The sequence below is a fragment of the Sciurus vulgaris genome, assembly GCF_902686455.1.
Source record: "Sciurus vulgaris genome assembly, chromosome: 8".
NCBI classification, from domain to species: domain Eukaryota; kingdom Metazoa; phylum Chordata; class Mammalia; order Rodentia; family Sciuridae; genus Sciurus; species Sciurus vulgaris.
This window is the reverse complement of record NC_136468.1, coordinates 86411985-86427933: the sequence shown is the minus strand read 5'-3', so window position 1 is coordinate 86427933 and position 15949 is coordinate 86411985. Positions and strand designations below refer to the sequence as shown.

Sequence of the window (15949 nt, the reverse complement as noted above, 5' to 3'; positions counted from 1 at the left end):
ATTAATAATATATTGCTCACCTGTGTGACCTCCAACATCATTGGTTTTTAAAATGAACTAAAAGTAAGTGAAGCTAGAGGGTTTATTTAGATTTTCCCTTGGTTACAAAAAGAAAAAGTAAATGGTCTGCCTCGTGTCAAGTAGGATCAATGAATGTATTTTTAAAATTATGCATTTAAAATGATGAATATTTAAGGAGAAAAGCATATGATTCTTCCCCTCATAATTCTAACATTTTCAGTCTTTGTTCTTTATTTTTCTCTTGGATCTGAAAGCACTACGCTCTTATCCAGAGAAGACTGGAAGATAGCATAGAATCTTGCAGCCCACTTCCGGGCTATTATAACATCAGGCCATAGGTCAGTCAGCAACAGTTTCACCTTGAGCTTTGGTTAGGTGGGCACCTCTAAATCAGGACTTGCCTCGGGTATGTGAGAAGCCAAGGGGAAGAGCAGCCCATTTTTCAGGGTCTCTTTCTCATTATACGTAATGTTTAAAACAGGGCCAATTTCTGATGCTGTTAGATTTAAAGGCCCAAGTGCCATCTCCAGTCTCAAGGGGAACCTTAAAAATATGCCATTATGTGAAGGACATTTGCAAGGCTCTTGGGGGAAAGGCACTAAGAGTGGAGAGGATTATGATATTTAACAGGCACTTTTTACACATTCCAAGAGGTGGGGGCGAGGGGAAAGCATTACCAAATGCATCAATGTGCATATATAATGGCACGGAAAGGTCACCATTGCAGTCAAGTTTCCACCTGCAAAGGCTGAATTAGACACACATACACTCATTATTGGAAATGTTTGGGGTCCCTTGACAGCGAGAAAATAAAGCACTCCTTCATTTATGGATGTTAGTCATGGTGATGGGTAAAATCTGTCACAGCCTGGAGTGGGTGGTTGAGTGCAGCACTTAAACCCTGTCAGCTGTGGTCAGGCTGAGTGGCACACTTGGGGGAGATGTTATTCCATCCCCGGGAAGATCAGGACTGACAGTTCTACCTGTGTCACTCAGCAGTCTCAGGCTCCCTGTTCTTCCTATCTCTGCAGTTTTCTATCTGTGGTCTCTGGAGTGGAACTGTCTGTGTTTGAATTAAGGATTCAATATTAGAGTTTTTCTAGATCTAATAATGGAACCATCTAGCTTCTTCACATTTGCTTCGATGTTGTATTATTTGTACTTATTCGCCTGATCTGGGGAAGGAAGCTTGCTAGTTGTCCTCTAGCAAACACACTTAAATGTAACGCTCATTCTAATGCCTTTGCTAAAGACTGGATCAAAAGCACAGAACTTGGTGACTTTGGAAAGTCTACTTCCTGTGGTTGTGAGAACATGGTAGGACTGTAGTGCTTTTTTTTTTTTTTTTTTGGCTAAGAAAAAAAAAAAATGTCCTCTAAAAGTTCCTGTCTTCTGTCTCTAGAAATGGGGGAGCTATCAATTTACACTTCAAGGAATATTCCTTTATTTTGGAAAGACCATTAGAATGGACAACTTCAGTTTTTTGTTTTTTTTTTAAGTTTAATTCTGGTATAAGTGCATATAGACATTGCATATACTATGCATTAATCATCTTAACACTTAGAATTTAACAAATATTTGTGTAGACCTGGGTATGGGTCTAAGAGCTTTACAAATATTAACACATTCAATCTTCATAACAACTCATGTTATAGTAATGAGATTAAATTGCTTCAAGGTGACATTAGAGCAGGTCACACTCAGTCTAGCATGAAAGCCTGTGCCTGAACCTCTGCGACATGCCTCAGTCTGTCTTCTTCACCTCATATCCTACACGTAGGAAAGTGCTTGGACTGAAGTAGACACTCAAGTGTGGATTGAGTCTGGCTACCTGGCACCATTCTCAAACACTCTATCCACTAACTCATTTAAGCATCTCGACCACCCTATAATATATAGATTCTGTTTCTGGAATGAGTCTGCCATTTATTATCCCAACCAGGACACTATTATAATTATAGTGGAAAAATAAGCATAATCTACAACTGTCCCAGCAAACCAAGATATATAGTGACCTATATTGCTATTGTGCTGCTATGCAGTTGAAGCACGTGGAGGTTGATTAACTTGCCCAAGATCACATAGTTGTAAGAGATGGTAACAGGATCAGAAACCAGGTAGTTAGACTCCAGAGGCTTCTGTAGTGATATTTTGCTACAGGGAAATGAAACAGTGTTTTCCTCAATGCTGCACAACCTAATCTGCCCCAAATTCCATGTTATTTCTATTTTCTATTCTTCCCCTCCTAAGACATTTGTAACAGAGAATGTCCACAAATCTCATTTGTCCTCCAAATCACCTTTGAAGAAAAAAGTTATCTGCAGAAAATAAGCACAGGCATCCACAGGAACAGCCCTGGATAAAACAAGTGTGCAAGTCTTCTATTGCTTTGGTCAATTTCTGGCTACTCAGTCTAATAACTACTGAGGAGAGTGTGAAGTCAATTATAATTGGACTTTCTTCTTTCAGGTCTATCGTTTTTTGCTCCATGCAGTTTGAAACTCTGCTGGTAGTTGTACACACAATTATCCTTATTATTTTGGTCTTGGTGAATTAACCCTTTTTATCATTATGTAATATCATTTTCATTGCTAGTACTATCCCTTGTTCTGAAATCTACTTTAACAATAATATAGCCATCGGCCTTTTTTTTTTTTAACAACAAAAAAAATTGTATTTACGTAGAAGCATTCAGAATGTCAACAAAACAGCTGCAACATTTTTTTGTTTTTTGCAATTACAGAGTGGTATTCAGTTAACAGAACAATTATTTCGTATAAGCTGCATCAGAGACAATTGAAGATGAAAAACTACTGTCTCCATATATAAACAATTTGTGCTGTGCACCAACAAGAACCTGCTTTAAATTTCCATGCCAATTTACAGCCCCCATGCTGTACCAGGCAAGGTTAGTGGCTACTGAAAATACCACCAGGACAGGGTTATCTAAGACACATTCCATAGTGTGTCAACTATTCAAAGAAAGACACTGTACAGTTTAAAAAAAAAAAATCTTACACAGCCTTACATTTCAAGTTTTTTCTTTAAAAGGAGTGAGTTGTGTACAGGGGGTTAAATGCTTTGTAGACAAGAAAAAAAAAACTGCGCTAGAACCAACTTATTCATCATCATCTTCTTCTTCATCTTCTTCCTCTTCCTCCTCATCCTCTTCATCTTTCTCTTCTTCCTCCTCTCCTTTTTCTTGCTTTTCTCAGCCTTGTCAACTCCCTTTTTTGCTGCGTCAGGTTTTCCTTTAGGTCAGGAGGCAGGAATATCTTTTTGGTATTTTTCCTTCAGCTCAGCAGCTTTCTTTTCCTAAGGCTGCTTGTCATCTGCAACACTGTGATTCCACAACTCCTCCAGTGTCTTTGCAACATTGCCAATGGACAAGCCAGGATGTTCTCCTTTGATTTTTGGGAGATACTCAGAACAGAACAAGAATAAGGCCGACTGAGGCCTCTTGGGTGCTTTGGGATCCTTGAACTTCTTTTTTGTCTCCCCTTTCGGAGGGTATATGTTTTCATTTCTCTTTCATGACGGGCCTTGTCCACCTTTGCCATGTCTTCAAATTTTCCTTTCTCTTTAGCTGACATGTCTTCCACCTCTCTGAGCACTTCTTAGAAAACTCTGAAAAGTTGACTGAAGCATCTGGGGCTTCTTCTTGTGCTCCTCCCGGCAAGTTTGCACAAAGAAAGCATATGATGACATCTTGCCTCTCAACTTCTTAGGATCTTCTTTGTCCATGTTTAGTTGTTTTTCCTCAGCGAGGCACAGAATCGCCCAGTGCCCATCGGCTCTCACTTGCCAGGCGCTGTCTCTATGGAGCTCAACGTACTGCAATGGCCATCGCCATCAGCCTTCTTTAGATGGGCTTGTGTACGTATGCAAATTTAAAATGGGTTTCTCAGCATATAATTGATCCTATCTTTTATTCACTCTGTCTTTTAATTGGTATAGTCAGATCATTCATATTTAATGTAATTACTGATAGAGTTGGACTTTGTTCTATAATTTTATTATCTTATTAGCTGCTTGTTATCTCTTAGCAATATGTGATTATGGAGGCCAGGAAGTACATTATCTGCCATCTGCAAGCTGGTCAATCAGGAATAATTAAGTCCAATAATTAAGTCCAAGAATCTGAGAACCACTGGAGCCATTGTGGAGAGTCCTACTTCAAGTCTTCAGGCTTAAGAATAAGAAGCAATGTTGGAGAACAGAATATAGATATACCCCACTCAAATAGGAAGCGGATTTGCCCTTCCTCTGCATTTCTGTTCTATCCAGGCCCTCAGTGGCTTGAAGGGTGCCCATCTGCATTGGTGAGGATGGTTTTCTTTACTCAGTCCACCGATTCAAATGCTAATCTCGTCCCGAAACACATCCTTACCTATGAACCCAGAATAATGTTTTAGCAGCTGTCAGGGCATCCTTAACCCAGTCAAACTGACACATTAAACTCAATCATCACAATTCCCACATTTTTGTGTGTGTGTGTTGGGAGGGCTGCGGGGAACCGGGGATTGAACTCAAGGGCACTTTACGACTGAACTACACTCCCAGTTCTTTTAATTTTTAAAAAATTTGAGATAGGATCTTGCTAAGTTGCTGAGACTGGTTTCAAACTTGAGAACCTCCTGCCTCAGCCTCCACAATAGCTGTAACTATGGGTATGTGCCACCATGCTCTACTCTGTTTAGTTTTTCAACTTTTTTTCTTTCCGCTGTTAAAGTCATTTCTATTGATCTATCTTCAAGTCCACTGTTTTTTTTTTTCCTACATCCTACTATTGAGCATAACCAGAGAATTTTTTATTCAACAATTACATTTTTCAGTTCTAAACTAATTGATTTATGTAGCTTCTACTTCTCTGTTGAGGACTTCTATCTTTCTATTCATTTCAAGAGTGGATGCTGATGGAGCATAGTCACAGTAGCTGCTCTAAAGCCACCTTTGGTTATCTTGGTATTGGCTTCTATTGTCTTTTCCTTTAAGAATTGGTCACATTTACCTGAATTTGTGTTTGTCAAATAATTTTATATCCTAGGTAGTACAAATGTTGAATGTGTAAACTTTGGGTTCTATTATAATTCTCAGGAGAAGATTGACTTTTCCCTTTGTCTTAGCAGATGATTCAACTGGCTAGGTTTCAACTCTAAATACTGTAGGCTATCATTTTAATATCGTCCATTTCTCAAGACCTATGTTGCACTTCTTTGGTTCTATTTGACTTCCAAAGTCAAGGGGAACCAGAGAATTGTGCAAGTTTTCTATAGATTTGGAAAATTCCTATCTCCATTTCTCTCCTTTCCAATGCATTCCCTCTCTCCCTTGCTCACAGAGATCTCTGTTCCCTTTAACTTTGGTTTAGAAAGGTGAGTTTTCCATAGGAGTTTAGCCATCAATTCTGCTGCTCTGTTTTACAGCTTCATGGCTGTCTCCTGCTCTCTGGGCAGAGTTGCACAAGAAAAGCAGGGGAAAATATTGGAAAACATTGCCTTGAAGGTTGCTTCTTCAAAGTTGACTCTTATAAAGACAACCTCTCTGCTACTGTTGCTTACTTTTTAGACTATTTGTGTTGTTTCTTTTTATGTTTTGGCTGGAGTCAATTTGGGCTTATTTAGTGGAACACACTAGAAGCAGAGTCCTACAGAAAAATTTAAAATTCATGTATACTTCAACCCCATTATTCCATATTGGAGACTCTATTCCTAAAAGATAAAATCCCCTGTATATAGGACATATGAATAGGATATGCATAGATAAACAAATATTGCAGCATTGTTTGCAGTGGCAAAGTAGAATCAGAAACAAGCTGAATGACCATTAAGAGGAATATTCCATGCTATGAACTATTTTTTAGCAATGGAAATGATTAAGTTGAATCTATATCCACGTGGCAGATAATTGCTAGTTATCCCTCAACATTGGTTCTCCTCTTCTTCCATAAAAATGGATTTATTTTCTGCTAGGCTCATGAATGCCCAGTTAAAAGCTGCATCTGTCAGCCTTCCTTGTAGCTAGGTGGTGTTGTGTGACCAAGTTCCAGCTAATGGGATGTGAGTAGAAGAAATGTATGTGTAATGTTTTAGATAAGGTGTCCGCAAAATCTCAGGTGTGAGACAATGCAAGAAAGTTTGGAGATGAAATGGTTAGGTTATAAAAGGCCTAACCTAATCTGTGCATTACTCCCCTGACAGGGATTAACATCCCCCCAACCTACCCCCACCCCTCAGCCCCAAGTAACCACCATGATACTCTCTGCTTAAATGAGTAATATGTTTTTATATGTACATATATGTATGTGTGTATGTATATATACACACACATTAATATGTATGTCTTTTTAAAAAAAATTTTTTAGTTGGCAATGGACCTTTATTTTATTTATCTGTATGCAATGCTGAGGATCAAACCCAGTACCTCACATGTGCTAGGCAAGCACTCTGCCTCTGAGCCACAACTCCAGCCCTGTATGTCTTGTGTATATATATATTTTTGTGTATATATATATTATATATGTTTTAGTTGTTTTACTTTTGAACAAATATTGTTTTATAAATAAATAAACGTTTACATTTTATACTCGACTATAGTTTTATACATAATTATACTTAAGTATAATTAAATTTTATACTAAACTATATACTTACTTATAGTTAAGTATAAATATAATGTAAATGTAATTATTTTATAGCTGCTATTAGTAATTAATTTTTATCGTGGAAACATTTTTTACAATTTTAAGTCTTGGTGTGACTGCAAGTGAGATCCCAGTGAAGAATGTCCTGAATAGTAAAGCGATAATGAAGAGATTCTCTAAAAGTCTGGTAGCAAAAAAAAGGCTATAGTGTTTCTAGGAGCCACTGGTTCATGTCCCCAGGCCCTGAGCCACAAGTCAGCAGAAAGTGCTGTTCCACTTCTCTGTCAGTGTTTTCTCAGCATCAGAACCATGGTAAGGGTTGAGTCCACCAGAGTAATATTGTAAATCCTCCCTGAGAGATCAGTAAGCCTGGATAATGAATGACCACATACTAGTTTTTTGTCTGGAAAAAGAGAGGAGAGGCTCTGGAGCTGTGAAGAACAGCTGTGGTGTAACAGAATAATCTGAGCTCCATGTCAAAAGACCTAGCATCAAATCCCAACCATTACTTATTAGCTATCTAACCTTTGGACAATTGCTTAGCCAGCCTGAACCTCAGCTCTCTTATTTATTAAATGGGAATAATTATACTTGCCATAAAAGTTGTGAAAATTAAGTGACATAAGACATATGAGAGCCCCCAAGTATTCAATCATTTGTTAAAAGTGGTTCTCTGGGACTGGGGATGTAGTTCACCAGCAGAACAAACTTTGGCACAGCATGTATGAGGCCCTGGGTTCAATCCCCAAACTGGAAAAAAAAAAAACAAAAAAAACCAAACTTGTTCTCTGTTTTCATAAAATTCTTAACGTTGAAATTAGTGGTTATTAATAAGAGTCTTCCATTTCCTGTTTGATGGTAATCCAAATGATTTCATGGACATAGATATCATAATGATTTGTGGACATAGTTTTCATTTAATATGAAGTTTCATGGGTGTTTAAAAACAATTAGTCCTCATGCATCAGCTATACACAGAGAAACTTTAAGTAATCTTAAATAAATCAATAAGCCTTAGTTTCTTCTTCTGTGTATTGGGACTAATATTTCCTGCCCTATGTATCACATAGAATTGTTGCATTTCTAAACAAGATACACAGTTTGTAAAAGGCATTAACAAAATTAAAAGTGCTAAGCAAAGATATGATGCTACTTTTTTAAAATTGTCAATGGACATTTATCTATTTATTTATGTATTTATTTATTATGTGGTGCTGAGAATCAAGCCCAGTACCTTACACGTAATAGGCAAGCACTCTACCACTGAGCTATGACCCCAACCCAATATGATGCTACTTTTAAAAATCATATTTTATCTTTATCACAAAGGAAACAGGAAAATGAAGTAGAAGGGGAAAATCACTTAAATGCCTAGCAAACATGCCATTAAATACTTGAGTCTTTGTTATTTTTTAGTATATAGTATAGTATAAAATAATTTTGATCACCACATAAGTAATTTAAAATTTTTCTGTCATTTTACAATAAGCAATTTCTATGACATTACATAAAATTATAAACATTCTTAATGACTCTATAATCTTCCTTTCAGTAGGCAGATACTACTTAAGATCCATGAATTTTTTTTGTCATCAATATTAAAGGTGATGCACAGAACATCTTAGTGTATAAACTTTTCCATATTTGTAATTATTTTGGAATAGAATTCCCATTCTACAATGTTACATCATGCCCAATCACACTGGGAATGATCAGATTGACTCTAAAGTTTGGAGTGGGCAGGAAAAATCTATAAGATTTCTATATTTGGATTGTCTTAAGGTCCTGGCTTCTACTTCAAGAAAGGAAACTGGAAATCATAAAAGATGATTTATGGATGTGATTTATGCAAGAAAAATGGAAGTACACAAATCAACGGATGGCAGCCCAGGGAATGCTTTGGCTTTGAATCAAACAATTGGCAAAGTAGATGAATGCTTACATGTTACACATTAAAATAAAATACAGAATATATGTTTGTGTCCATTTTAGTATTTCTCTTCCTTAAGTGAAACTTTTGATCATCTAACTAAATATAGGTCTTATTAATAACCACCAATGCTAATTAATATAAAAATACATAATTTAAACAAAGTGTTGTGTTTAATATAAATAACATACAAATATAATTACTCGTACATAATATAATTAATTGTATTCGTATGAAATACTATGTCATATGTATATATTATGTTGTATTGTATTACCTTATATTATGTTGGTATATTACATTGTATTATATTACATTACACTATGTAGATTGTGGTTTAGGTCTTCAGTATGATCTGTCTTTCTCGTGGACAGTATTGCCAGTATCAGTGGTATGTTCCCAGAGCCCACACTGGCACTGTTACATGGACTACTACTTGTGATATTTGTGATCTCCTATAAAAATTTCTCTGTAAAAAATATGCTGCTTATTTGTTACTATTTTTACTAAAGAAAAAGATCTTGTCATTGTCTGTAAGAGTCATAACTGCCTGTCTCTTGTACTTCACATTTTCTGCCCTGAGGAAAGCAATAAAAAGAGTCAAAACACTGTGTCCTTTCTGCAACAGTCACCTACTCACACTGACAGTGGGCCAGTGGCCTGGAGTGGGGACAGAGCCACACCCTTGATACCGCTGTTTACCTGTGATGAGTTCTGCTCCCTCTAATGTTGAAGTTTGAACACTAGAGAAGCACACCAAGGCAAGCATATTAAGCAGGTTTTTTTTTTTTTTTAATTTATTTTTATTGTAAACAAATGGGATACATGTTGTTTCTCTGTACATGGAGTAAAGGCATACCATTTGTGTAATCATAAATTTACATAGGGTAATGTTGTTTGATTCATTCTGTTATTTTTTCCCTTCCCCCCACCCCTCCCACCCCTCTTTTCCCTCTATACAGTCCTCCTTCCTCCATTCTTGCCCCCTCCCACCCTCATTATGTGTCATCATCCGCTTATCAGCGAGATCATTCATCCTTTGGTTTTTTGAGATTGGTTTATCTCACTTAGCATGATATTCTCCAATTTCATCCATTTGCCTGCAAATGCCATCATTTTATTATTCTTTAATGGCCTAGTAATATTCCATTGTATATATATATACCACAGTTTCTTTATCCACTCATCAACTGAAGGACATCTAGGTTGGTTCCACAATCTGGCTATTGTGAATTGAGCAGCTATGAACAGTGATGTGGCTGCATTTAAAGGTAATAATACAGAGTTGTCCCACGAGGGAGAAGGGGGCCATGGCTAATGTTCTAAAGTCCCAAGAAGTGAGCGCACCCTACATCTTTTATAGGTTCAGGTCTCTTGTCCTCCAATTCTCCCCCCCCCCCTTATCTCTCCTTCCTGCCTATGTGACTAGGCCTGGTTTTGCAGATGAGATGCATTAAAGTGAGAATCGAATGGGAAGGGAGAGGGCCACAGTGATTCAGCCAGGCAAGGGCCCAGGGGGCATTCATTAGCAGCTCCTTGCCTGTAGCCCCTGACAAGCACAGGTAAATTTGGTAATCAATGGGCTCCAGGGATCCTTGCATTCCATTCTCCCAGGGGCAGTCTCCAACTTCCAGCGGCAGATGACTTTCATGGCCTCCAATTCCTCATTTGACCTGATCCCCTATTTCTACACAACTGCCTGTCCCCAATTCTGGCTTCACCCTCACCACCAGCCTGCTATGCTCCATTTCTGGTGCTCTGGGCTTTTGGATAATGAGGACTCTTACCTGAGGCAGAGGGCAGGAGCCGTGCAGATGACCTGGGGGACACTTGGCCCTGCATTTTGTTGGGAAGAACAGAAAGTAATAGCATCTTTTTGGCCAGTGTCTGTTTCAGAATGTCCTGAAAATTCAGCCCCGATTCATGACACCGACAAAGCTCTGTCCTGGAGAGAGAACTCTCCCCCAATTTTGACAGATCACAAAATAAGAGTCTCAGGGTCATATGGAGGTTTCAGTTTTCCACTTAGTTAATTTTATTTGCGACAGCTGCACTTGCCTTTAAAGAAAGTATGATTTAAAAAAATAAAATAAAATAATAAAAATACCAGCTCTTATGTTGGGCACTTGACAAGTAAGTTTTTCTTTTATTAGCAATTTTTGAATCAAGAGACTTGTTTGGCTGGTAGTTTCATTTTGTAAGAAGAGCTCTTTCTTAGATAACCAGAGGTTTCTCTTGCTTGACCTGAAAATCTTTAATCCGGTAGACATAAATGACACTGTATTACAACCTCTCATAAAATGTTTTGTTTTCACAGAGCATCATATTTTACAGAAAAATATCATGAAAGATTTAGCAGAGGGAGTTCAAGTGTGCCTTAAAAATGGCACCTCCTAAAACAGCTCCCTCAAATCCTATTTTTCTTCTTTGGTTGAGTCTCCATGGGTTCTGCACTGAGTGCAGCCTTCTTTAAATGCCTCCCTTTTTGTTTCCTGCATCTCAGATCACACCAAGGTTTTCTCTCCTGACACTCTTTCTCATCTGGATCCCTTGCCTGGGGCGCTCCCTAGGATTCCCTCTCTTGCCTCTTCCTGGGTCCTTCCCAAACCCTCCCCATCTGCCAACTTCACTCTTCCATCTAACTGATGCTTGACAGTAGCAAATGATCATAATGTTTTGAATGAAGAAATGCTTTGGTTTAAATATGATTTGCTCCTCTGAAACTCATATTGAAATTTAATCCCCACTGTGTGGTATTAAGAGGGTGGAAACAATCCAACTATGATATTTAAAGTCAGGGCCTTTGGGAGGTGATTAGAATTTGATAAGGTCACCAGGGTGGCGCTCCCGTTATTGAATACTGGTGGCTTTGTGAGAAGAGGGAGAGAGTCCAGAATACACACACATGCTCCCTGCCTGTCACTGCACGATGCCCTCAGCTGCTTTGGCACTCTGCCAACAAGAGGGGAGATCAGCAGATGTGGTCCCTCAACCGTGGACCAGAAACGAGAGCCAGAATAAACCTCTTTTCTTTCTACCTTACCCATTCTGTGGCAATGAATAACCATTGGTTAATAAATCCATTAACCAATTATTTCCTCTTGCCCTCTGAGTTCTGTTTCCTCTGCTATTTCACACTCATCCTGTCTGAGCTACTTCTCCCTGTAGGTCCCTGTCTTTCTAGTTGTTTTTTCTCCCAGATTCCCAGATTTTATAAATATGAATATTCTGGTTTCCTGTCACTCATTTGTCCAACTAATCAGCGTCTGACCCCAGCATGAGGAGCAGAATCTTCGGGCTCTGGATCTGGTGGGACTCTTTGCTAACAGTCTCTCAATGATCCAGACTCAGAACTGTAAAACCAATATGGATACATCTCCCCTTCTTCCCATGTCATAGAACCATCCAGACACCAAGGCAAGTTGATTTTGTTCTGAAAATATTCCTATCTCATCTCCCCTCCCCCTCCCCCCATTTTCCTGGCCACCACCTGGTTCAGGTTCTAATCCCATGCCCTGGTGCCTGGTCTTCTGTGACAACTTCATCTGGAGCCCTTGACTCTGGGCCATCTGTGCCCATTCCATCTGTACACTGCTACCTTCCTTTAACCACCTCCTTCCTCTCCAACAAATAGAGTTGTAAGCCCAGAAGACTATAGAGGAGACAGTCAACCCACTTACTTTAGCAATTAGAAAATGAAGGTTTGGGGAGATAAATGAGTTATTCAGGGAGGTCACATAGCTAATTACTTATTCTCTGTGTAGAGCCCTCAATGGCTCCCCAGTCTCTGCTTCTAGACATTTAGCTCTATATTACATTCTTTCCCTTTCTTCTTTCTCATGTATTCCTCAGGGACCATTTTCTTGCTTCAAGTTTACAATTAAGTAGATAGAAAATTCAAAGAAATTGATCAGTACTAGACAAAAATTCTTCTTCTTTTTTTTTTTTTTACCTAATTAGTGTATTCTAATTTTAAGTCCTTAAGCATTTTAAATATACTTACGATTTTTTTGTTTGTTCTTTTTAGTTATACGTGACAGTAGAATGTATTTTGACATATTATATGTACATGGAGTATAACATATTCTAATTAGGATCCTAGTCTTGTGGTTGTATATAATAGGGAGTTACCCTGGTCGTGTATTAAAATACAAGGCTAGGAAAGTTATAGCTGATTAATTCACTGTCCTTCCTATTTCCCTCCCATTTCTTTCCCTTCATTTCCCTTTGTCTAATTCAATGAACTTATATTCTTCCCCTCCCCACCCTCCCTTGCTGTGGGTTAGCATCCACATATCAGAGAAAACATTTGACCCTTGATTTTTTGAGATTGGCTTATTTCACTTAGCATTATACTCTACAGTTTCATCCATTTACCTGCAAATGCCATAATTTGATTCTTCTTTGTGGCTGAGTAATATGCCATTGTGTATATTTACCATATTTTCTTTATTCATTCATTCATTCATTGAAAGACACCTAGGTTGGTTCCATAGCTTGGCTACGGTGAATTGAGCTGCTATAAACATTGATGTGGCTGTGTCACTGTAGTGTACTTATTTTAAGGCCTTTGGGTACAAACTGAAGAGTCAGATAACTGAGTCAAATGGTGGTTTCATTCCACGTTTTCTAAGGAATCTCCATACTGCTTTCCATAATGGTTGTGCCAATTTGCAAAGATTCTCTACTTGAGAGAATGTTGCAGGGTCAGATTTTCACTTCCAGGATACTAGGAAAGGGAAAAGAGAGTAAGTCAGGAAGACCAGCCAAGGGATGAGAAATATTCACCCTGAAGGTGGGAGGTGAAGGAGGTCCTCTCACAGAGAAGAGACTCAGAACATACTACCTGTTCCTCTGCCTCCCCCACCCCACCCCGCATATCATACAACTCTGTGTCCCTCCTTGCGCCTTCCTGGCTTATCATCTTATTCCAGACAATACCACAGGAACCATGCACACCAAGGTTTGTTTCTTGCCTTCTGCTCTGGGCTTTTCTGATACCACTGTGAGGAGCATTCAGCCACACACCTGGGTGGCAGACCCAGAAACACTAGGAAGCAGACAGTTCCCCACAGAGAAGGGGAAGTACTGCAGGGATATGGCCCCTTCTGCTTCTACAGCACACAATTCTGACGCGCACTCTGCATAGCTCATGGGGGTGCTAACAGGATCCTCTAGCCTCTGTTCTCCAGTGGTGAACCTCTTGCCAACAGGTTTCACTTTTCCCAGTTACTCACTCTTCCCAGTTCCTATCCCTCCCTTTTGAAACCACTTCCAAAAAGAAACCATCTTCTTACAAGCCCTTATCTCAGGTTCTACTACTGGGAGCAAATTCAGAATAAGACACCTTCTCAGCTGAGACCACAGTTCACCTGTGACAATTTTCTATCCCAGCCTTCATACTCATGAGTCCCCCAGAGAGAAGGATGGGAGCCTAAGAAATGAGGCAGATTGAACGAAAGCAGTAGAAGGATTTCTCTGTGAGATGGACCCATGGTTACTGTTACTATTTTTTTTTTTTTTAACTTTTTCTAGTTGTAGATGGACACAATACCTTTACTTTATTTATTTATTTTTCTGTGGTGCTGAGGATTGAACCCTGTGCCTTACACATTCTAGGCAAGGGCTCCTCCACTGAGCTACAGCCCCAGCCCCATGTTGGGACAAATTGTTTTCTCCTCCACCCACTGGTGTGCTCAAGTTTTTCCAGTGGACTTTGGGAAGAGTTGCGTGGGATGCTGATATAATTTTTCTGTTACAACTCTTAGAATAACACCAAACTCTAGTGCAGTAAGTCAAATGTTCCCTAAAGAAGATGGAACCTTAGGCAAGAGTCCTTAATTAGAAATCATCATACTTTAGTGGAGATAAAAGGGGGTTGTGTCTCTGTCTGAATTCATCTTCCTATGACCAGCTCAGAGAAGTTTCTGAATGGCAAAGGCAAGAGAGCTTCTGCCTTTATGTGTAGGAAAGAATTAATCTTACCAAAGAGGGGTCCAGCCTTGGTCCTGGCTTCCAGGGGTTGATCTCCAGGCCACTGGAAAGCCTTGCCTGACAAGTGGATCTTTGCTTACTTGGGGACCTTGGGCTACACAAGATGGTCTAACAATGAGATTCGTGGTGGGGCTTTCAGTCACATAGTACCTGTGCTACCTTTGGAGAGGGTGGATGCTAAAGATTGGCACCTGGGCAGTCAACTCCGTCTATGGGATTGAGCCCCAGCAAAACTCTGGATATGAAGACTCAGGTGGCATCTGTGGTTCTCAAAGCTCTGTACATATCTCACCTACCACTGCCAGGAAAGTCGTGCTATCTGACTCCACTGAGAGAGAATGACTGGAAGATCCATGTTTTAAACTTTCCCCCACGTGTCTTTTTCCTTTGTTGATTTTAATCTGCAATAAACCATGACAATAGGAATAACCACTTTTAGTGAGTTCTGTGAGTGAATTCTCTTTTAGTGAATTATTGAACCCGGAGGTAAGGTAGTCTTGGAGATCCTCAGACTTGCAACTGATGTTATAAATTTAAAATAAAAAGTGTTGGGGCTGGGGGTTTAGCTCAGTGGTAGAGAATTTGCCTAGTACATGTGAGGCACTGGTTTCGATCTTCAGCACTGCATAAAAATAAATAAATAAAATAAAGGTTAAAAAGAAAAAGAACAGCTGGGTATGGTGGCCCACTCCTGTAATTGTAGTGATTTGGGAGGCTGAGGTAGGAGGCTCTCCAATTTAAAGCCAGCCTCAGAACTTAGTGAGGCCCTAAGCAAGTCAGTGAGACCCTGGCTCTAAATAGAATACAAAAAAGAGCTGGAGATGTGGGTTAGTGGTTGAGTGTCCCTTAGTTCAATCCCTGGTACCAAAAAAAAAAAAAAAAAAAAAAAAAAAAAAAACAACAAAAAGGTCTTGTGGACTGTTCACAAACTTTACATCACCAAATGGGGATAGACCAGGGAGGCCAGACAACTATAGGAAAAAGACAAAGATGAGCAAACTATATTTTCTGTCAGATCTAGTTAAACATTTCTGTTTGTTCCAGTTGGATTTCACTGGCATATGGGGATGTAAAGGGCCAATTATGGCCATGATTGGACCATAGTCTTAGAGATAGATTAAGAAGGTCCCTGTCCTCAAGCTGATGTGAGAGATCTGGGCATCTCAGGAAAAGGCAAGTTATGGAGTAGGTGAGCAAAACTGGGGCTCTGAAGTTTTGGTAATTTTTCTCCATGTGGAAGTTGTCCCTCATTAATTGAACTCAAGAGAATGCAACCATGAGCTAACAGGTTTCCTTATGAAATTCATTTAGGTCCATGACCCTGTTTTTGCTTCTGCATCCACTGTAGGACCCAGTACAAC

General features: G+C 39.2%; 1 pseudogene across 1 annotated transcript; it reads right to left on the bottom strand.

Moving 5' to 3' along the window:
* Positions 1-3139: 3139 nt before the first annotated feature.
* Positions 3140-3781, bottom strand: LOC306667299 (high mobility group protein B1-like; annotated as a pseudogene). Its single transcript has one exon. The product of its transcript is annotated as a high mobility group protein B1-like (transcript).
* Positions 3782-15949: the final 12168 nt, after the last annotated feature.